This window comes from Xyrauchen texanus, chromosome 22 (assembly GCF_025860055.1).
Source record: "Xyrauchen texanus isolate HMW12.3.18 chromosome 22, RBS_HiC_50CHRs, whole genome shotgun sequence".
NCBI lineage: Eukaryota > Metazoa > Chordata > Actinopteri > Cypriniformes > Catostomidae > Xyrauchen > Xyrauchen texanus.
The window spans coordinates 24222790-24245604 of NC_068297.1; the positions used below are offsets into that span (position 1 = coordinate 24222790).

General features: G+C 37.9%; 1 protein-coding gene across 2 annotated transcripts in view; it reads left to right on the top strand.

Annotated features, from left to right (window-relative positions):
• The window catches only part of LOC127662542 (alpha-(1,6)-fucosyltransferase-like), a 181728-nt gene that overhangs the window by 43443 nt on the left and 115470 nt on the right, over positions 1–22815 (top strand). The window contains exon 2 of one of the 2 annotated variants that reach the window (XM_052153764.1): positions 5561–5616. The exons of the other annotated variant lie outside the window; for it this stretch is intronic. The gene's annotated coding sequence lies outside the window, so the exon portion shown is untranslated. The remainder of the gene's footprint in view (positions 1–5560; positions 5617–22815) is intronic. 2 annotated transcript variants of the gene reach the window in all.

The window sequence follows — 22815 nt, forward strand, 5'->3', positions numbered from 1 at the left end:
TATCTCACTCTCCTGCTGATACCCTCACGACCCGGGCCATACCCTCCTCCTCGTCACAATGTGCATAGACAGAAATGTATGTTTACAAAGACATTTGATTGTGTCACTAGGAAGGATAGATGGAGAAGGAGAGAGGAATTTAGAGAACTTAGACTAGTCTCCAAACAAAGTTTTGTGTCAGACTACTTCAGTGTACCATGCACTTTTCTTTGTACTTCCTCTTGCTTTGGATGACCTCTAAACACATAACAAATCAGCAGTCTTGGATTGCCTAGTGTGACTTGTTCACTGCCTTTGCGACAAACCTATACTCTGAGTTCTGATAGTGTCAGATGTTTGGGAACTGTGCATTTTGCAATGTCACTGCTTCTTTGCTGCCATCTAATAAAGAACCGATAAGAGTACAACAATTGATGGATTTTGTGTTTGTATAAGAAAGAAAGAGTATCACAGAGGCAGAAAGAGGAAATGATGCTCAGTTAAAATGATGATATTACCTTGCCCTTATGATCATGGCCTACCATACTGTTACATTATAATCAAAATATAAAAATGTCAGAGTTCGCCTTGAGAAATGGGCAGTCAATGATGTCGTCATTTTCTCACTATGCCTAAGTGAATGCTGTTACATTGACCTTTTTAGAGGGATTTTGAGCACTTTTCAGCTGGTCAGGCTGAGAGACAAGCTGGACAGCCAGCATAACCCACTGAGCACCAGCGTGGCTCGGTTGGGAGACCAGCTTAAACCAGCTAAGAGCAGCAATCCTGCTTTGGCTGTTTTTATTGCAGGGTTGGCATATGAAGACACGTCCCATTCCTCAGAGATAACTCCGAATTTGATAGTACAATTATAACATAAAGCCAACGTCATGCCTATCATACAGGCAATGTGATATAAAAAAAATTTAATTGAGCATCTTTCCCATTTTTTCAAACCACAACTCACTCCAGACACTCAAGGGCAAATTCATTAAACAGCTGCACCACTTTCGCGTAATTTAGCACAAAAATAAACTGCCTCTTGGGTGTTTCAATTAAGTCATTGTCATTTATGCACAAACGTGCCTCCTTTCTTTGCAAATAAGGTTCATTCGTAGATTGTGCTTTAATTACAAAACTCACAAGTAATTAATCATGCTACATGTGACACGGACAGGTGACTTGAAATGCCCAGTCAACACTGTCAATTGTTTAATGTATATCTTGCATTCTTACAATAAAAAAAAACGGTTGATAATACAGAGTCTGCCAGGAGCTTTATATTATACAATCTGACTAGCACCTACTGTATCTTAAATGATAGCAAAGATCACACAGTGTACAATTCCGCATTTCCCCACTTTTCAAAGAAAACATATGTTTGGGACAGGGTATGAGTATATTTTGTGTGGTGCTGGTGCAGCAGCGATATGCAGAAGTCTGCCAACACCTCCCTCTACTTTTGACCCATCAGGAGAAGCAGCCATCCAGAAATACCCATCTGTGCCTCTACCTCCTTGGGCGAGATCTGTGCATGTATACGCTTATACCTGGCGCAGCTCCACACACATTTATGGTGTGAACACACAGCAGGAGTGTTTGCAGTTTGCCCCCATCCCTGTGTGCTTATACAGATGGTGCTAGTCTGCAGCTGCTGCTCAGCATGAAAAGAAAGATTACAGAGGCGGCCATCACATCCCCATTGACATTTCACCTTTCATTTTTTTCCTTTGATCTCAAACACTGCTGACTTACAGTAAAAGGCTGTGCTAAACAGTCAATGTTTCTAATGAGCTTGATGACTCATGGTTTGTTTTGTGCATAATATGCACCAATGTTATTAGATACACAGCCAAGTACCCAAGACCACAGAGCTTTGAAGGCTTATTCACACCAAGAATTGCCGGTAATGTTCACCACAGACACAGTGAGTGTGGCATCAAGCCCCAGTGAGGAGTTTGTTTTAAATAATATACAACATAAAGCATCCAAAAAAGAGGAATAAAGTGTCTAAAATAAAGGAAGTGGCGCTTTTTGAAGGACGGGAAGTGGATAAGGGGATTGGTACAGGTTAATTGGTTCAGCGGCTACACATGCTCCCCTCTTGGTCCGGGCATTAGGGGCGGTTGCATCTTCACTGGACCTATTTCCATGGGCAATGGCACGTAAGGGGAATGGTGGCCCGATGTCCTGGCCTGTCGGCTGTGACACATGCTCCAATCCCTGGCGTCACATTTTACTCACATGGGGGTTCTGGGTATTGGGTCCGGCAACGCATCAGAGTCACTCCATATTCCCTACCCACTTCATTCCTGGACCTGCAAAGACGCCAGTATCCATGCACAGATGGAATGAGGCTGCCCAAGCTTACATGACACAATGCGTAGTTGTATTTAAAGGAAGTACATTTGCGGTCCGGTTAGCATGTACACTCACCTAAAGGATTATTAGGAACACCAGTTCAATTTCTCATTAATGCAATTATCTAATCAACCAATCACATGGCAGTTGCTTCAATGCATTTAGGGATGTGGTCCTGGTCAAGACAATCTCCTGAACTCCAAACTGAATGTCAGAATGGGAAAGAAAGGTGATTTAAGCAATTTTGAGCGTGGCATGGTTGTTGGTGCCAGACGGGCCGGTCTGAGTATTTCACAATCTGCTCAGTTACTGGGATTTTCAAGCACAACCATTTCTAGGGTTTACAAAGAATGGTGTGAAAAGGAAAAACATCCAGTATGCGGCAGTCCTGTGGGCTGAAAATGCCTTGTTGATGCTAGAGGTCAGAGGAGAATGGGCCGACTGATTCAAGCTGATAGAAGAGCAACTTTGCCTGAAATAACCACTCGTTACAACCGAGGTATGCAGCAAAGCATTTGTGAAGCCACAACACGCACAACCTTGAGGCGGATGGGCTACAACAGCAGAAGACCCCACCGGTACCACTCATCTCCACTACAAATAGGAAAAAGAGGCTACAATTTGCAAGAGCTCACCAAAATTGGACAGTTGAAGACTGGAAAAATGTTGCCTGGTCTGATGAGTCTCGATTTCTGTTGAGACATTCAGATGGTAGAGTCAGAATTTGCATAAACAGAATGAGAACATGGATCCATCATGCCTTGTTACCACTGTGCCGGCTGGTGGTGGTGGTGTAATGGTGTGGGGGATGTTTTCTTGGCACACTTTAGGCCCCTTAGTGCCAATTGGGCATCGTTTAAATGCCACGGCCTACCTGAGCATTGTTTCTGACCATGTCCATCCCTTTATGGCCACCATGTACCCATCCTCTGATGGCTACTTCCAGCAGGATAATGCACCATGTCACAAAGCTCGAATCATTTCAAATTGGTTTCTTGAACATGACAATGAGTTCACTATACTAAAATGGCCCCCACAGTCACCAGATCTCAACCCAATAGAGCATCTTTGGGATGTGGTGGAACGGGAGCTTCATGCCCTGTATGTGCATCCCACAAATCTCCATCAACTGCAAGATGCTATCCTATCAATATGGGCCAACATTTCTAAAGAATGCATTCAGCACCTTGTTGAATCAATGCCACGTAGAATTAAGGCAGTTCTGAAGGCGAAAGGGGGTCAAACACAGTATTAGTATGGTGTTCCTAATAATCCTTTAGGTGAGTGTATACTTGTATGAAGCCGAGCTACTTTTGCATGAACTAGATCTGTTAGTCTACAAAAATTGGTCTGGTATGATTTCAATAGGACTTTAAAAGATTCAGTATTGTTTTAGTCTGACTGAAATCAAACTCAGTACATTTAAATGCACTTTATGAGTCTACATTTGTTTTGTAAGGATCATTTATTTATGGGGAGTAGATTGTTGTTTTTGTTTTAGTTTTTTGAATGACAAAAAAAAACAAAAAAAAACACACACACACAGACAGACCAATAATAAATTGGCTTTGGGGTCATGTGTCCAGAACCAGCATTTTTAGAAATATGTTTAATGGCAACAAGTAAGTGTCACGAAAATAAGTGATATGGAAACTGATTGCTGACAAAAGAAGACTGTAATGGATTTTATAATGCACTTAAAGGAATAGTTCACCCAAAAATGATCTCTGATTCTCCCAACAATTACTTCCCATTAAGCCATTTCAAACTAAAACGACTTTCTTTCTTCTTCGGAACACAAATTAAGATATTTTGATTGATGTGAGAGTGTTAAGATTTATAGTGAAAAAGGAGTTACATTTTGGTCTGTTCTTACCCCAAACTGTTCGTATCGCTTTAGAAGACTCTGATTAAACTGCTTGAGTAATATAGATTACCTTTATGCTGCCTTTTATGTCCCTTTTGGAGCTTGAAAATGTTGGTCCCCATTTACTTTTGAATTGAATGGATATATTCAGATCATATCTCCATTAAGTTAAACAATACCTTTAAGTATGTGGATCAGTATTGTCATGGAGCAACATTAATAAGTTCACTTTACTTTCTTACAGGTGTGCTAACATTTTTCAGAATATGAAAAAAACTTGCCATCATACATGCTATGAATGTTTTGTTTTTGTTTAGGAAAATCATTGTAATAATACATTTTGTCTATTTTTTATGGTGTGAACAGGTCTTTAGGGTCTGACCAGACTTGCCACTTATACTGTGCAGAGAATTTGTCATCCCATAAGAGCAGACACTGCAGCGGTTACAATTCTAGTAGCTGACTAGGATGCCAATGACCAATCCCCTCATAAATCATTTGGATTGGACTTTGTGGAGACAGGAGCCACACATCTCCCCTTCCAAACAGTCAGAATGTCCAATGTTTGCAGCTGAAATATTAAGCACCGGCATCTCATAGCTGCGCTAGCTCTGGAAGAGAGCATTTAATAAAACATAACTAGCCTTACTGTGTCTCGCCTCCAATATTCCAAGCACAGGATTTGTGATCGACTCTCCTCTTCTCCATACTAAGAGTACCGTGCTATGAAATATGAATTCTCTAACTTCCCTTCTGTTAATAAACTGTCAATCATCACAATCATGTATTCCAGAGAGCCATGTAGTAACAATCTAGTACAACAATAAAGTAGTATGAGGCTGTTATTTGTACCCAACACACCCATCACAGTTTGGATGTTTTGTGCCCTACACATACCCTTTGAAAATATGTAGCTCTTCAGTACAAGTAAAAAATGCAACAAGGTCAAGTTGTGCCTTTTGGGGCTGAATGAATGTGTGTGCACATGTACGTCATTCTTTTGGACTTGAGCATTGCTTAATGGGTTTCTATTACAGCTGATGCTGCTATCTATCATGAGCTGTTGCCACGGTAGCAGGGGAGAGTGGGTGTTACTCTTCAGAGCCATCAGTTTGCAGGTTGTGATAGAAACAACGGTTGATTCAGACTTAGAACTGCATCTCATACACACCTCTCCTGAAAAATGTTGCTGTTGTCATTTACTTGCATACTCCTCCTAGCTCGTTCCGTGAATACCCTTGAGGAGTAGACAAATTATCCCTGTCTGAGAGCTCTTTTCCTGCTGACTGTGAAAAAGGGGAGAATATTTACCTTGTGTTGGTAATGCAAATATATTTTTTTCTTGTGTTAAAGGAGGAGGGAATCGTTCTTGTGTATACCTGCTAAACATTTTCAGGACGCCCAGTCTGGTAAGTCTCTGCTGTATGTGTGGGCCTGTATATGTGCCTTTTGGTTGCTTGTTTACTGTGGTAAACAATTGTTCACGTTAAAGTTGTAAACCACCTCCTGATATGATTCACACAGCAATGCACATAGATATTCACAATTAGGCATGTGACTTTTAGCATCACTATAATTGCTAAAGCTTTTATAACAGAATACGGTATTATCACGGTACTGAATAACATTACATTAAAGTCTGTTAGGAAGGGAATGTATGAGGTAAATTTTAGGAGAGTTATAATTATGTAGAGAGAAAAGGATAGATAGATTTATTTATTTTAATTATATATGACTAATTATACATATTATATACTCTTCACACATCTACTGAGGTACTTCAACTTGGGAATTAACATAACTTGCGTTTGAACATCATATTTATGGGCGAATTGGCATAATTGTTTTAGACAAATTATGTTAATTTCTGTTGAAGCAAAGAATTGTGTGTTATGAGTGCCCACGAAGGAAACACCTCATGCATCCTCCGAATTCCCGTGAAAGAAGGTCACTTTCGAGTGTCCTACTCATTTCTGAAACGAGACAGCTTTGATGATGGATGCGGCCAAAAACTGCGACCTCCGGAGGATGCAGGCTTCAAAACAAGATATATCCATGATGTTTCAAGTATTACATTTATAAAAACTGTAAAAATAGTGCCGATACTTTAGCAACTTGATCACACAGGAAGTCAGCATGCTGTTTCCAAAAGTTACGGTAGCCTAGAATCGGTGACAAAATCAGGGTTCCCGCAGATCCTTAAAAAGTCTTAAATGTCTTAAATTCAGTTTTCCCAAATATAACAATGTTTGCTTTTAATTATTTATATTGTATTATGCTGCAGATCATTTTAGGAGTGTACATTTTCCCTTATCTGTTTGAATGAACAGCTGGAAGCAGTGAAGCGCAAACATTTCAAAATGGATGGATGGATGGATGGATGGATGGATGGATGGATGGATGGATGGATGGAAGTTAAAAGTTCTGTGCTATGAAACAAATCTTTTTTCTTTTCTTTTGTCCTATTTATTGGTATTTTGGTTGCACCATAAATTGCATCTGGAATTTAATTCAGTTTGGACTTTTGTAGCATCTATCTGGCCCTCTCCATCATAGTAATGAAATACTACGAATATAGTATTACCCTGAAAATAGGCTACCAATTTTAATACCCTGAAAATAGGCTACCAATTTTAAAAACTACAACACATTATCGCATCAGCAGAATCCAATATTTGTCGACCTCTAATTTGTATGTATTTATATAATGGTAGATAAAACAATTTAAATGTAATATAAATGTGGAAAACGTGTTGAGTATTTTAAACTTGCATATATCCTACCCTGTTTTACTGATAAGCAATGTTAAAAGAATAGTTCACACAAAAATGAAAATTTGCTGATAATTTACTGAACCTCATGCCATCCAAGATGTATATGACCTTCTTTCTTCATCAGAACAGGATTTAAGATTTTTGGAAAGTATCCCAGGTTTTTAGCTTCATCCAATGCAATTGAATGGACACCAATTTTTGATGGTCCAAAAAGCATATTTAGGCAGCATCAAAGTAATCCACACGACTCCAGCCAATCAAGTAATATCTTCTGAAGTGAATCGATACATTTGTGTGAAAAACACATTGCGCTCCTCCTTCAGCCATGTTTCTAGTCCACATAATTTTCTTTTTTACATCAGGGTACATATGTCATTTATACCACATGCAGTATTGTGAATCTTGATTCATTAAAGAAAAAAAAAAAAAAACTGTGTGATCAGAAAAATCGGAACAACGTTTTGTTATCTAAAATTCTTTGTTATTTTGAAGTGCCCATGATAACAATATCTTGCATGTTAATTACCATGATATACCGTATTACCAAATACGTCACATGCCTATTCACAATATCAGAATTGGATTGATTGAGTTTCAATGACTGAAACTGCCAGATGCGCAAGAGAGACTGAATGAATCTGCGGGATCAGTTTCAAGCTCAGTTTCAATCCATGCTGCTTAATTTATTGTTATCCACTACAACGCCTCATGGTCGCCTGCTATAATCGCACAGAGAAATGCCTGTTTGAGAGTGTGTGCTTATATAGACAACCTGCTTCTTCATTATGTTAACTGTAGGAAATTATATGCAAAAAATTTTGATGCAAGGCTACAATACTGTGAGGATTATGATACATCGATATATGATTTAATCTGCACAGACCTAAACCAAGCCAACACGACAGGACTTAAGGTTGTCACCTTTGATGTTTTCAGTCGGAAACTTGTCTGCAACAAGAATTCTCAGATCACAGTGCGTGCCCATCACCAATGGATTTAATGGGGGCTTGGGGCAAAAATGTCATTGAAAGTGACAAAAATGCCCCTGGAATGAAAAAATTAGGGGCAACAATTAATTATGAATTATGAATGTCTGATATTTGTTCCAATATTTTGTTCTTAGCCTAATCATCATAATAATAATAATATTATCACAAAATATGATTTGTTTCTGATTTAAATGAAAGGTAACAACCATACTGAATCTATTTGGAATTTTATATTAATAAATTGATTAAATGTATTTTTAAAAATGCCCTTTTCAAGGTAAATAAAATGCCCCTTAATATCTGATCCGGAAGACTATATGATAAAAAAAAATATATTTTTGACTCTGTCTTGTAGTGTGCATATGTCTGAGACATGCTATGACAAGTCGCAGATGCGACAACAGATTCCAAACCTGTTCAGCCTGACAAGTCATCAGGTGTGTGCGCTGATGAGCAGCAATGAGCGACAGCAAATTAAAAAATATGTACTATATGTGGTCGAGTGAGACTGTTACAGAAAAATCTATTTGTACGAGCACAACAGCTTGTAGATGATTTCAAAATGTAAGAAACTTTCCCAACTGTCTGTTGAATTTCCCATGTCCAAAAGCGAGTGCATTAACAAAGAGCTTTCCCCTTGCTTGAACAGAGTAGACATGTAGTACATGAGAAGATGAGAAACCTTCTCCCATGTGAGAAGGCAGAGAAGGTTGTTACTAAAGAAACGGCAACCTGTCCTTTTGAATAAAAAATAAATAAATATATATATATTTATAAAATTCCCATTTGTTGTTGTAGGGTACAAATGTTTATTATATATGTATTATATTACTTTTGGATATTAGTCAAAAGTCAGCTTTATTTATTTTGAGACCATTGTAAGTATTCTGTATTCTGCACATTATAATATAATATCATTTGTATCTATATAATATATCTAAATACTGTATATATTATTTTAAAAGGTGCTAGAGCATAGATGTTATTAGTGACAACTGAAGGAAGAATACGTTTAATCGCTTACTGTTGCACAGAGGAGGGCAGGGCCGGGCGGAATGACGAACGCCTGGACCCCAAAAGGTGTCGGACAGCCATCCGTAATTCTCTCTCTCTCTCTCGCTCTCTCTCTCTCTCTCTCTCTCTCTCTCTCTCTCTCTCTCTCTCTCTCTCTATCTCTCTCTCAAGCTGCTGTGAGGTGAGCGAAGGATTAAGGCGACCAGAGACAGCAACTCGAGAGAGAGAGAGAGAGTGAGAGAGAGAGAATTACGGGCAGCTGCCCTGTATGTTGTGGCAGGGAGGGGCCAGGTTGTGATGCTTCAGAGGATGAAGGGATAAAGGCCAACCGAAGATGGCAGTGGGACAGAGAGAGAGAGATTTACGGACGGCTGTCCGACACCTTTTTGTGTTTTTCTTTTTGTTTAGTTCTTCATTAAACTATTATTTATATTGTCTAGCTGGTTCTCGCCTCCTCCTTTCCCTTGTACCCCCTTACACTTACAAAAACAGTATAATATTAATAGAATGTATTTAGTTATTCCAACAAAGGTTAATTTCAAATTAATCCTTTTCGGGTTTCAGTTTTTGGCCCAGTTTGTCCAGAATTTTCAGTTTCAGCCAATGAATGTCTATATTTGCAAGTATCCCTGCATATGTGTGTATATCTGAATGTGCATCTGATGAATTCATTTATTTTTTTTCTTCAGTTTTTGCATATGTTCTTTCTAAATGCCTCACTGCTGAGAGCATGTAACAGGTTTGACATGAAGACGTGTTTGGTAATATTTGTCTCATCATGAATAAGTGTTGTCTTCCTTGTGGGCTGTGAATGTACTGAGCAAGTCAGCCCTGTTACGGTCACTGCTGCTGTTTCTGTCCAGACAGAGCTGCTCACTAAAGGAGAATCCTAGCAACACCCCCCTCACACACACACACAATTTGTCTAAAACACCTTTCAGAAGGCCAACTAGAGCATGACAGCAGCCTCACACTCCTTAAAGCCCCTCAAAACACCCTTTCCTCTCCCTCTTTCTATGTCTCCCTCTTTTGCTAACTTTCCTCCGTCAGACGACACAGTCAGGGGCAAATGTGTCACATCTCATAGCTCAAAAGTTTCATTATTAGGTCTTTACTAGTGATAGACACAAACTGTGGCTCTCCATTTTCTCTCTGTTAGAAATGACTGACACTGTGAAGTCCAATGTTTCACTTCAAAAACTGCTGCATTTCTCCCTAACATTCTTATGGGCTCTTCATTAAGAGCATAGCAGAGTTCCTAGAAGAGGTCGAACCTGCTAAGTGCATTAGACTCCTGCAATGAAAGGTAATGAGATGAAATTTGAGGCAAGTTATTGACAGACATGCCTTTGTTTCCTAGAAAAGAAATTTAATATAACGCTGCGAACAGAGTTATGTTTTGGAAATGACTTTGAAACTGTTATATACTTAAACATGAACACGGTAACTTGGCAACTTCCCCTCAGAGAATGTAATTCCAGCCTAATTTCGTTACATCCCTTTTTGACTTTCATACCAGAATGATGCCGTTATTTGGTTTTTACCTTGTCTTTTTGAGACACTGTTATAAATGTTTTATATTTTATGTTTATTAAATGTGGTTTAATATTTATTTTTTTTAGTCAACCATTTCAAACATTTAACCTTTTAAATGGATAGTTTACTTGAAAAGGAAAGGTATCTCATAATTTTACTAATTTTACCCTCATGTTGTTCCAAACCAGTCTTTCTTTCTTCAGAGGAACACAAAAGGATAGGCAAAATGTTAGGGACTGAACGTCTTAGTCAACATTCACATTCATTGTATGAAAAATCAGAGATGTAATGACAGTTCCACTGAATTAAGAATGTCATACGTGTAGGGAACAACATGAAAGTGAGAAAATCATGACCGATTGTTGTTTATGGGTGAACTATCCATTTAAGATGTAAATATGTTGGTGAGATATACTGTATATTGGTACCTACATGATTAGCGTTTAAAGAATATTATTATTATATTTTGTTTTGTGATAAATAATATGTTATGGCTTTCTAGGATGGTAACATCAGACACTTCAGTCATTTTAACTAGATGTTGAGCTCTTGGAAGTTTTTTTATATCTCTTTGAGCAGTTTCATCAGAAAAAGCACTGCTGATAAAACAAAAAATCAACAAAAGAAATGGATGTTCAAACCAGCATTTTAAAATAAGCAGCTCTTTAATGTGAGGCAGTGGATGTGTGTATAATGAGGCTGTTATTTACCATACTGTTGATATTTGACAACTTTCACATCAGCTTTTTTCCTATTTATTCCTCTTTATTGTGTTTACTTAATTTCTAATTATATTCCCAGCACAATGCTGGGAAATTGACACTAGTTAAACATCCTTTGTTTCATTTCACTACTAGCAGTACTTCTCTAATAAAAGCAAACACACACACATGCATTTTATTTAAATGAGAACACACATAGACTTAAATTGTTTTTATAGAGAAGGTTTTTCAAAATACTGCCGCTAACCGAAACCCTAACCCTAAGGATAAAAGACACTTTTAAGTATTTTGGGTAAAAAAACATGATATATTAATTTATAAATACATTTTCCAAAGGAGTACATCCCCAAATGTTCCAAATGTAATTAAATATTATTTATATTGTTAAGCCGATCAGGAACATAATGATCCTCTTGACAAAAGACTTTTGCTCTCATTACTCACCATAAACCTGGACACACACATGCACACACTCTCGCATACATACGTAGCTTCAAGCATAAAGTCACTTGGGTGTTACTGTGACCTCAACACATTCACTTCCTTGCAAACAAATTCCCAAAAAATAGGTCTATCACAGAGAAGATCCACATAATTTCACAAGCTGTCAGTCTCTTTCGAACATACAGTACTATTACAAGATGTATGAGTGGAATCTTGCCCTCCCAGTGATGTGCAAGACTATAAACACACTTTATGCTGAAATGGTTGAACGTGCTACACAAACAGGATATGCGCATATTTGCAGATGGTATTTGATGTTAGTTTTATTGATATTTGCCTTTTTATCATTAGACAAGACAGATTTTAAATCAAGTCATTTTTATTTGTATTGCGCTTTTCACAACACACATCGTTTCAAAGCAGCTTTACAAGAAATAATGCATTAACAAAAATAATTCAACTGTAATATCTATAAAGTCTTTTAAAGAGTGATCATTGTGTAGTTTGATTAAATATGATTGTAAATTGTGTATAGAAATGTAATAATTACATAATAATAATGATTGTATTTAGAGCCTCTGAGCAAGCTGAAGGCGACTGTGGCAGTGAACACAAAACTCCATAAGATGTTGGTTAATGGAGAAAAATAACCTTGGGAGAAACCAGACTCACTGTGGGGGCCAGATCCCCTCTGGCTAAACAACATGAATATAATGCCAATATTAGTTATATTTGTGTGCAGTGCAAGTCATGGTTTAAAATTTGTAAATTAAGTAAGCATTAAGGTCCAGTGTTAAAAAAAAGAAAGAGGATTTTTTATGAACTTTAAGATGAATGACTAATGTCTTTGAAGTCCATCCTGGATTAACTACAGAAGTTCACACAGATGCATTGTCCTTTGTTAGTTGGCTGATGAAGGCTTTTGTTGGCAATTAAATTATAGTCTATGTATTCCATAAGAGTGCAGTCCATCATTAGGCCAAGGTGATGCAGGCAGAGATCTGTGAGGTGCATCGCAATTAAACCGGCAGGTCATTTCAGTGAGGTTCGGTGGGATCCATCCTAATTCCAAGGTTGAGGCAGTGGCATATGAAGTATCTGATGTCTTACAGTTTGAGTTGGCATCAGTTCATCCTCTGAAGTAAACAGACTGAAGTGATGTCTGCCTAGCACCGGCTGTAGTTTGTCATCGTCACTCAGCGGCATGTAGCAGTAGAGTCCGACACCAAGCAAGAATGGAGCTGGTTCTGGCCGGCTCTTGTAACCTCGGGATATGAGTGATTGAGTGACTTTAGCTGATCGCAGCAAACAAGAGTCAAGGTAATCATCTGAGATGGCATCACTCTGCAGTACAATTTCTACAGTATCAACATCAACTCGATGACAGAATTAAATCTAGCGTATGATTATGGCAATGAGTTGGTTCTGTTGGTCTGACTCCAAAAGAGTTGATAATATCGATAAATGCTAATCCCAATGTGATTGATTGTTGAAGTCACCAACAATTAAAGCTCTATCTACATTAACTACTAGATCTTATAGAAAATTTGCAAATTCACCAAGGAAACCAGAGAACAGCCCAGGTGATCTATATACTGTAGCAAGGGCAATAGATGACAGATGTTGTTATTTATATCTGATGGTGTCATATTAAGCATTATTAGTACAAAAGATTTACATTTATATCCTGTCCTCTGACTAACACCAAAAACTTCACTGTAAATTGTAACAACACCTACTCGACCCTTCAGACGAGGCTCATGATTATAACAATAACCTGGGGGAGTAAATTCATTTAAACTAATATATTTATCCGGTTTAAGCCAGGTTTCAGTCAAACGGAGCTCATCAAACTATTATCTGTAATGATAACATTTACAATTAGTGCTTTGGTAGAAAGAGATCTAATGTTTAGTAGCCCTACCAACATATGATTTTTTTGCTCAATATATTTTTTAAATAGTGCAGGAAACAGACACAGTCTCTATATGATATCTAGGTGATACACTCTCTATGTGTTGTAGACTATGAGAACTGTGTGACTTCTCAAGGCAGCTAGCAGATGTTCGGATTAACCAGTTTGTCTGCTTCCTGACCTGGGCCTCAGTTAGTCAAATACTATCACTATTAAGACTATGAGCCAAATTACTAGAGAGGAGAGCAGCAGCTTCCCTGGAGGGATGGAGTCTGTCTCTCTTTAGCAGGTCAGGTCAACCCCAAAAACTCTTACAATTGTTTATAAATCATGTGCTATTCTCAGGACACCACTCAGACATCCAGCTATTCTGTGACACTAAACTACTATAAACCTCATCACCACGACAAGCACGGAGGGGGCCAGAGCATATTACAGGGTCTGACATCGTTTTTGCAAGTTTAGCACCATAATGGGAAAAATAAAACGTTAACCATGCCAACAATCCCGGATTGGTTGAGAATGGAATGGCTCTGCAGCAAGAACCATTCAGTTGAATCCAATGGTGGAAAAGCACTTTTATTAAAAAAGAAAAAAACTTGAAACTAGAATGTGAAATACGAAAACAATGACACATACTTTAAAAACTCAACATAATAACCATAAACACACTACCTTTTCACTACACAGGGAGTAATGGCAAACAGATGTAAATTGATGCAATAGAACAAATAATTTTACTAGGCACACCTACTGTATACACAACTATGGTGAGGTAAAGAAACAAGGATTTCAAGATAAGAGACCCTACTAAATCCAAAAATCCACACCTTTATTCATTCCTTTGTATAAGAGAGAGGAAGGCCCATAGGGTGTAAGCTACAGAGGTTAATAAAAGTTCCAGAGAAAGGCTCAGCCGCATAGAAATGCCTGTACCTTCATTTCCTCTGCTGCATATTTGCTTTGAAGCTGCTGCCACAGCAAACGTTTTCCACCATAGCCCGCATGAACTGACAGCTGTCCCAATGGAGCAGTGTAGGAAAGGTATGTGTGTTGACCCACAACATCCAGAAGAATGCCATGATGTTAACATTCTTGCACACTGCATCTGTCGGCCATATAACAGCAACGTTAAACAGTAGATACAAATGAACTCCCTTTGTGTATTTATAAGTTTACAGCTATGAAGATAGCTTTTGTGTAAACAGCTGTGCATGTGTTGTTTTGTGTGTTTATGTGGTGGTGTATTAGTTCAGTCTTCTGGCTGGTAATAGAATAATGAAGACAGATCAGCTGGGAGCAGGTCCAGACTCTGCAGGACTCTTGCTCTGCACCGACTCCGGTCCTCCCCTAGCTATATCCATCCACAGCCAACGCTGACACCATTCGAGAAACCGAGCCTTGAACAATGCATCTCCTCCTTTCATTGTGGCTCCAAGATTAGATGCTTGGACGGAGGTCACCCGTCTCCTTTGTTTCCTTTTAATCAGGCGATTGCCCTGTTGGCCACTGTCAGAAATCACTGTCCTCCATTGTCTGGGGATGTCAGGGGAGGCAGTTTTGCTTAGAAAAGAGCCTTTGGTTACAGTGAGAGCCTACATTGTGCTGGTAAGAAAGGAGGATGAGATGCCAGGACCTACCAGAGCTCCATGACTCAGAATACCCTAAAAGTGGCAGCCATGGAGATACAGGGGGATCCAGCTGCTGGTCCACAACATGTGATGCTGATTTGCTGGCATTCAAACAAGGCTTTTTGACTAGCTTAACCAGCAAGACTTCCTTAGTTAACCAGCATTACCTGAGAAAACAAACATATTGGGGTGATTTCTCTGAACCATGCAACAACTAGTGCTATCTAGTTTAAGCAGTTGCAATCAGCGCTAAAAACGGGCTGCATTTTGAGTATTTAAATGAAGTCATTGCCATTCTTTTTGTGAATCAGACGCAAAATAGTTCTTTATTGGGTGCAGTTCATTTTTAATGAAGTTTCCACCCTAAGTTATGTGACATGGCTATGCTGGTCTTCCAGCTAAACCAGCCAAGACCTGCATGGGAATGGCATGCTGGTCACGCTGATTTTGTTTCAGCAGGGGATGGAACCGGGCTTCTCAAAAACGTAGTTGCACCCATTTTATATAGATGTAAGATAAGGTATAATAAATGGTTGAAGTCTGCCAAATTAGTCTATAGACAAAAATTACGACCGTGTCTCCTTCCACTGAAGTGGTGAATCGCCACAGATATGTTGGAGAGAGAAGCCAAGATGGAACAATAACAGATAAGGGAGTACTCTCTGTGAGACATATGCTCCGGTGATGAAATGATTTGGCCTTTACCCATGAAACAACTGGGTGTTATGTTAGCACGAATGCTGTCACATCAATGCACTCAATGGACCCAGAGGTTGTATGTGTGAGGATAAACCGAGTTCTTACATGCCCTCTCACACACATATGGACTTTCCTTGTATTCTTTCATCTTGTGGAGATGACTACAAACCGATTAGCCCTTTCTAGTGAGACCGGCTTGTAGAATCATCAGTGCTGCTCATTAACCAAGCAATACTTAGATCAATAGATGAGGCACTGAGCATGATTTAGACTCCCTGTTCTCTGGGCTGCCCAGAGACTGCATTAAAGCATATCTGTTCTGCTAACATGCAAAAAAACTGCTTGGCTAATTGCTTCTAGCTTAACTTGGATGGGGGTATACTTGACAGAAGAGACGGTAATTGATTTGTGTTCTCAGCCTTTCAGTTTGAGGCCTTTTGTCTTGGTTTTTCCTTCTGTATCATTATCTTTTCCCAGTATTTGAAAAGTTGTGAGAAATTTTATTTTCCTCTCTAAGCACTATTTTATCAACAATTATTTTATTGTTTTTCTTTTTCTTTTTTTGTGTGAGTCTTGTGTGTAATTGCTTCACAGTGAAAGGATTGGATTCACCATGTCAAGAACACCACTGCAAGACTTTAATGAAGTGTGAGACAATGAGTGTTGGCAGAAGATTTTCTGCTCACATTTTGTGTGAGGTAGCGTGGCGGAGCGGTCCAAGGTGCTGGATGAGGCTCCAGTCCCTTCTGGAGCGTGGGTTCGAAACCCACTGCTGCCAGAGTGTCCTTTTGTCACTTTATACCTGGCTGCTACCTCAATAACTGCTATGTCCATAGAACGCTATTTCATAGTATGTTATGCTTACATTTAGCATTTTAGAAAGTGTCATCTTTTTGCACTACTCGATTACAAATGTGTACTGGTCGGTGCTGCACTCTCACTGTGCCTATGGTCCTGTTCCTTTTAGTAATTTATTGTACTGTCTCGTACTTTTTGCACACGTTTGCACGTGCACTTTATATAGGTATGTTATTTAGTCTGTGTAGTCTCATGTGGTTCTGTGTTTGTCCTATGTTGTTTTATGTAGCACCATGGTCCTGGAGGAACGTTGTCTCGTTTCGCTGTGTACTGAACTGACTGTATATGGTTGAACGACAATAAAAACCACTTGACTTGACTTGACAAGTCTCTGAATACTTCCCACTAGGGCTGGGACTATGATATACAGAAGGGATGTAACGGTTTTACAATATTCCTCGGTTTTAAAACGGATGGTTATCGTACCGTTAAAATATTCTCATTGATGGTATTGCATGAAGATAAAGACACATTTTTTCAGAACTTTTCTAAAATCCAAATCAGTTTAATTAAGACAGAATCTGCTACATTTACACAGCATCATATAAACTTGGCTAGATAAAATCAATCTTTAAAATGCACCTTCCTCATGTTGCATTTGACTGTCATTCAATCAAGGTGACATACAGGTGTCACGAGCGCTGCACATCAATGAGCACAGAAGCATGAGTGCATACAGACATGTCCAAGCCTGAACCTTTATTTCCGCCGCCACAGAATTTGAAGTCCGCTGTCTGGGATTAATTGGCTATGTAAAAGACCAATGAGGAACCATCAATGTTGATGTTTACCCAGTCTGTAAAATTTGCCGCAAAAAAGTGTCGGCTCAGGCGGGAACCACTTCAAACCTTAAGCACCATCTCCGTGAGCACATTCCACAGAATTTGCGGAGACAAATGGAATTGGAAATACAGTACACAGGATAATAAATTATTGCCTGTTTCATAAAACACCAGATGTTATGTAATTTTACATGATTTGTAATGACTAGTTAGGCTTAAGTTATGTTTATGATTTCTGTCACAATAACAAATGCAACAAACGGATTTAAGACCTCTTTACGATGTAAGACCTCTTTACTTTTGCCCAAGAGCAGCGCCACAGCAGGCCAATGTGTTTGATAGTACTAATAATATGTTTTATTTGTAAAACTGTACTAAATAGGGTTTACAAAATTCATGGCTTTTGGTGTTTAGGACATTGACAATAAAAGAAATTGACAGTGAAACTGCACATGAATAATATATTTTCAGTAGGTATTGTAGAATTGAACTAAATCACAAATGCAACAATTTACTGAATCATGCAAATGCATATTTTAAGTGTTAACTTGGGCAATAATCATTACAAATGACATCCCAGACAGCAATTGAATTTCAAAAATAATAAAACAACAATAACAAAATATTTTTAGTTATAATCAACTTACAACTGTACATGTGTCCCAAAAAAATTATTAATGTTTACCTGTATTTTTTTTATTTAGATTTTTTTACCTTGTCAGATTAAGATCAAAAGTTAAAGGATTATAGTTAAAGAAATCCAAAATAAAGTTCAAGAATTTGTTATAACTGAATATTTATCCGTTTGTTTATCAGAAATAGCCTATTTTATAACCAGATACTGAACTGCTTTTAATATTATCAATGTTTAATATAATATTAATATTTAATATAATATTATTTTTAATATTATAAATACCGTGATACCTTAATACCATGGTAATTTTTGTGATGGTTATCATACCTTGAATGTGTCATACCGTTACAGCCCTATTATACAGATATATTCAATATATATCTTGATATTTTTGTATTTTCTCTTAAATGGCTTGAAAGTTTTTTTGTTTTAGTTTTTTTTAATGATATCTTTTTTTTTAACAAAACTATGCCATTTTGTAGCTTGATTTCACCTAGAAGTACAAAGACGCACATTTCCCTTTGCATTAATAAAGTCTGCTGGTGGAAAAGGCATCCTTGTCCATTGTAAATATTCAGTGTAGCTATGTACGAAGCGCTGAGGTCACAGCCAAACCAAACAACTTACTATTGTTCAGATTGCAAATCAGCCTGTTAAAGTTCACCAAACATGTATGAACCCCATATGAAATTTGTTTTGGGAAATTTCTTCATTAGGCGAATTTCCTGATCGCACGGATTCCCATTTAAATATCTGTATTTCGCCCATGGAATATTGCTTTGCAAACATCCTTTTGATCGAGCCTTAACCATTAAATCAGAGATTCGGTTAAAACATTGAAATATTCACAATGTTGATTGTGAATTGCTAGCAAGTCAACGCAAATTTATTTTGAATATTCAAAATAATAAAGCATTGGGAGTGGCTTTGTGTGGATTTCATCCACTTCAGTGCAAACGCAGCCTCAGACTGTATGAAGTTGCTATTGCCCCGCTACGCAGGTCACCGCGTTCTGGAACTCAGATTGATTCCATCTTGACTGCAAGACATCATGACGACTGTTACTCCCTCTCATCGTTTCTAGTGAGCAGTGCGACAAAACCACAGTGTCGGTTACATCATATCTGATCTTTCTGCGCTGTATTCTTGAATATTTTTCTCTAGCACTGTGAGTAAACATGAGGTGCGTGTTTCCAGAGCGCCTTTAGACCATAAAGTTTTTTCTTTCTAAATTTAGTTTTATTAATCAGCATGTTCCAAGCCTTTAATAGATTTCAGTTCTAATTTTGTCAAATTATTCAGATGTCATCATCTCTGACAAGGATGAAAGACAAAACAATTACTAGTTTGTAGCCTAGTCTTTAAAATAGAAAAAACCCTGAACCCCCATACAGTATCATTCCTCAGTCACAAGGGATTCTATGCCCCCATACTTGGATATCTGTATGTAAAGAAATATGAAAATTAATTTAATGTAAAAAAAATATATATATATATATATATATATATATATATATATATATATACTGTCATTAAATGAACAGATCATCTTATAACATTCATATCCAACTGCACTTAATTGATTCAACTCTATAAAATATTGTAATATTTTCAAAGAAGATCCCTCAGACACCACTGCATTGGCTGTGTTTTGGCCCCGAATTCAGTTTTGTAAAGACTATTTAGACTTTTTAGGATTTTGTTTTCTGTTCTTTTTTTGGAAATTAAAAAATTTGCAAATGTGATTGAATATCATGGTAAATATATTGAAATATATCGAATGATATGAAAAAGAATATTGTGATAATATTTTTTGCCATATCGCCCAGCCCTACCCCAGACACATTTCATGGCTTGTATGAACCCACGCCATGACCTATAGAACCTAATGTGATGTGGGAGGAAATATAAGGAAGTCTAGTGTCTTCATGGAAATAGAGGAAAAAGTAGGAAAGTATCTTGGATTTTCTCCGTTACATTTTTTTTTGCTTTGTAGTCCTCAATCCCTCTGTTCAATGAAGTAAATGGTGATGTTTCTTTGTATACACCATCAGTAAGTAGCCTATTGCTTTTTCTTCACTAATAGTTCAAGGGAAGAATGACACAAGCTAATTTTTCCTTTGGCCACTCACATTCTCTTTCGGTCATATTCTCACACACACATTTCTAGCATGCATGGTGGAGCAAAGGTTGTCTGGTGTATTGGCTCATAAAAAGAGCAGATTGGGGCTGAGTCAATACCTGTTCTATCCTACAGCCTCAATCAGCTAACCTGACATCAAATACATCTGCTGCCCTTCCAGGCACCACTGCTGTGCTGCTCGACATCTAGTGCATTTCCCATTTACACAAAATATGGCTCTGTACTTACCTCATGGGCTCAATTATATGTTCTCACTAAACATCCATCTGTTGATCTCCTGCTATCATGGATGCATATAGATTTATCTTCGCTCACTCTTGATAGCTTCTATACCTAAACCATAAAACACACACCCACATGTACACTCAACCTCTTCACTCTCATCAGAAGCTAAATCAAATTTATCCCCAACCTTAGACGCTTGTCCACAATTGCACTTACAGCCCACTAAGAGTCATCAAGTCTATTAGAGCTCTTGACTCAGCACTCTAAAGTGCTGAGATGATTCAGCATTGCTCTTTCTGGCTGCTCTCTTGATGTAGATCAATTGACTCCTACAGATCTACATTTTACACTTAAAAAGAAAGTCTGTGTAGTAATACACAGCTTCTTGTCAGAAGTTTTATGGTCATCTGTGGTGCTTGTAAAGGCAAGCATCACTATAATAATTCCTTATAATTCAGCATTATCACATGAGCAAGAGTGCTGTTGTTCTGAATATCAGCATTGATTTGATTCGGCCACAGGAAATCATAGCCATGCTGACATTAAAGCCCTGTTCACACTGCCAACAGCATAGTCACTTGGTGTCGCTAGTCTCTGCACTATGAAGTCACTAGTGAGTGTTCTCGTTCTAACATTATTGGTGGACTTCACGTCTGGCCATAGTAGCTTTTGAAATGCTGGTTACAGATGATACTGCTGGTAAAACTAAGATATCATTATAATTTGACAAGGAATCTGTTCTCTTGCCTCTAAAAATGTACATTCTGCACAAGAGAGTGTTTTATATAACCTGCAGCAATGCTTGTTGCATTATATCATTAAACAAGAGGTACAATCTATTAAAATATGAAACAAACTCACTGATATCGGCGTCAGTATCTGGCTTGGTTTTCCACTCATAATTGTTTTATTACATGCATGTGATTACAATTGTTATTGGTTATCTACAACAATTCAACAAACAAGTATATAATATAGACTTATTTATGATTAGAAAAATGAATGGCCAGTTCGTACATTTATTCTCCGCCAGCAAAAACAGTTCCAAAAGAAGCTAAAGCATCAAGAACAACTCAAATTTCTGAGCTGCTCTCACAATGCAATTGTGGTATTTCTTTATTAATAAATCAGTTTTTTGGAACAAATCTTTAAAGTGAACGAATCATTCTCGTTCAAAATCCCCACCACTATTTGTTTAGCTATGAACACAAACTTTATGTTTGCATTTGAAAGCATCTCAGTGCTTTTATACTGAACAAATTGTTGTATAAATAGTGCTTGGTGTTTTTTTTTAACCCCTAAAGGCTTGGTCACAGTTACTGTTGCGAGGGGAAATTACAAAGATGAAATATAGTCATCTCAATAGGAATCTGCATGATGGGGAATTTCGCTTGATGGACTTCCAGGGGAAAATAAATTTCACTATGCGAATATCAAGTGGGGTTCTAGTTTAGTGAATTTTGGTGTGCAAAGTTGCGGTTCTGCCAATAGGAAGATGCTTGGGCAGTTCTTAATATATAACTATTCTTAACCCTCTGGGGTCGACGGAGGGGCCAGCGCATCCTGCTGGATATTTTCGTCATTACAGCAGAAACAACATAAAATACTCTGTCATTTTTGGGTATACAGATAAGTGTAAGACATCATTAGAGACTATAAAGGGTCTACTTTTCTTTGTGTACACTCACAATAACAAAAAAACCTTGTGTTTTTGTAAAATAAAGAAAATAAAAAGGGTGAGCTTTCAGCAGTCTCTGTGTTCACGAGCATATTTCAGAAACACGTCACAAAAATGAACTGAAACTCCGCGAATACTTATCACGTGACACATATGTCATGAATATCATGAATATAATAAAACAAATATTATCCTGCAATGCAATCTGTTTGAAACAAAGCGTTGTACATTTTTTTACCGGTCCATCTCATTATCTGTAATGTAATCACACCCACCAGCAGAGCACGCCATTCATACGCTAATGTGCTGATACAATCAAAGCAAATGGTAAACGCCCCCAACAGTGAGGTTGTAAACACATTTCATTCATTTTTCTGTGCGTTTGCAACGATACACAGATGAGAAAGCTCCAGGATATTATGGAAGAGTTAACATTTTCCTCAGAAGAAGAGCGGGACTCAGATGAACGTTTGTATTTTGAAGAGAGACTTGATCCAGCCGAGGATACAATTTCGTTATCATCAACAAAGCTTGTGCTTGCAAATATGTGTTCGGGTGTAA